Genomic DNA, 1,642 nt, shown 5'->3' on the forward strand with positions numbered 1-1,642 from the left:
TTGTGAGCCACCATGTGGTTGCTGGGATTTGAACTCTGGACCTTCGGAAGAGCAGTCGGGTGCTCTTACCCACTGAGCCATCTCACCAGCCCCTTCTTAACTTTTAAAATTTCATACAATATATACTTTGGTCATATTCGCTTTCCTTCCTCCCCTTAACTCCCCCCAGACCCAATCACACTTTCCTGCTCCCTCAACTTCAAGTTCCCTGCAGCTGCTGGAGGCAGAGTCTCCTTGTGAAGCCCTGGTTGGTCTGGAAATTGCTACCTAGACCAACCTGGTCTCCAAGTCACAGAAATCACCCTGCCTCTGCCTCCCAAGAGCTGGACAGATTAAAGGAGTTACATCACCAGGCCCTGTTTCCTTAGTTTATGAGATAGACTCCTCTGTGGCCCAGGCTGACCTTGAATATCATCTGCCTCACTAAGAGTTAGAGGTATGTCCCATAATGCCCAATTAAGACAGTATTTCTCTTAAATGTTCAGGCATTGGGTAATGTTCTAAGAGCTTAACATATTTTCTTTTGTTTGTTTGTTTGCTTGTTTGTTTAGACAGGGTTTCATTATGTAGCCCTGGTTGGCCTGGTACTCATAGATATTCTCCTGCCTCTGCCTCCTAAGTACTGGGATTAAAGTTGTTTCCTACCACTGCCTGGTACATTTTCTTAATTAAACCTGTGTGAATTGCATGAGCCCTGTATGGTACAGATCATTAGTATGCCCCATTTTGTTGAGCACTGAGATGAGAGCCGTGTAGGATCACCCTAGGCAATGTCCCCCACAGTAGAGATGTGGAGCCACATGCAATGGCAAGTACCTGATATTTCAGCACTGAGGAGGGTGAGGTTGGAGGTTCTGGCATTTGAGGCCAAATCCCAATGTTTTATATATAGCAAGACCCTGTCTCAAACAACAACCAAAACAGATGGCAAAGGTGAGGGACAGCCATCTGTGATGGNTCATGCTAGAATCCCAGCATTTGGGAAAACAATGCAGGCCTNAAGCTGAGAGTTTAAGGCCAGACTGGACTATGTAGTGAGTTCAGGCTAGCCTGGGCTACAGACGGAAGCCCTGTCCAGGGGATAGGCAGTAAGCTTGGTATGGGAGCTCACACTGGTAATCTCAGCCTTTGGAGGCTAAGGCAAGGAAGGTCAGGGAATTCAAGGTCATCCTTAGCTACAAAGCAAGCCTTGGCTATTTGAGACCCTGTCTGAAAATACAAATGAACTAACAGGTAGGATTCATATACTGGTATATGAGAACTACAAAAGGGCCTAGGGGAAGAAGCGGGAGGAGGAGGATAGCCCACGTCTGGTCAGAGTTCCACCTATGCTCTGGACAGGCAGACGTGTGAGGGCTATCAGATGCTTTCCGCTCAGCCCAGGGTGGGCATCCAAGCCTCTGACTCACTCAACAGGGGTGGGCAAGGGACAGTCCTGTAGACCAAAAGGGGACCCGGGGTTACATCCTGTAGCCTGGGGTTATGGGAGAAAGGGCTGAGGGAAGAGAGGTTCCCACACAGGTGAGAGTCTGCACAGCTGAACAGAGACAGTCTATGGTTTTAGAACTTTATTATAGAAGGTAAAAGAGAGAGAGAGAAGACAGGCTAGAGAGAAAGAGAGAGGAGAGGAGGGGAGGGGAGG

At 48.2% G+C, this 1,642-nt stretch overlaps 1 protein-coding gene across 1 annotated transcript in view; it reads right to left on the minus strand.

Moving 5' to 3' along the window:
* Catsperg (cation channel sperm associated auxiliary subunit gamma) overlaps positions 1-1,642 on the minus strand; it is a 545,789-nt gene that overhangs the window by 4,688 nt on the left and 539,459 nt on the right. The gene's annotated exons all lie outside the window — the stretch shown is intronic.

This window comes from Mus caroli, chromosome 7, assembly GCF_900094665.2.
Source record: "Mus caroli chromosome 7, CAROLI_EIJ_v1.1, whole genome shotgun sequence".
In the NCBI taxonomy this organism is placed as follows: Eukaryota; Metazoa; Chordata; class Mammalia; order Rodentia; family Muridae; genus Mus; species Mus caroli.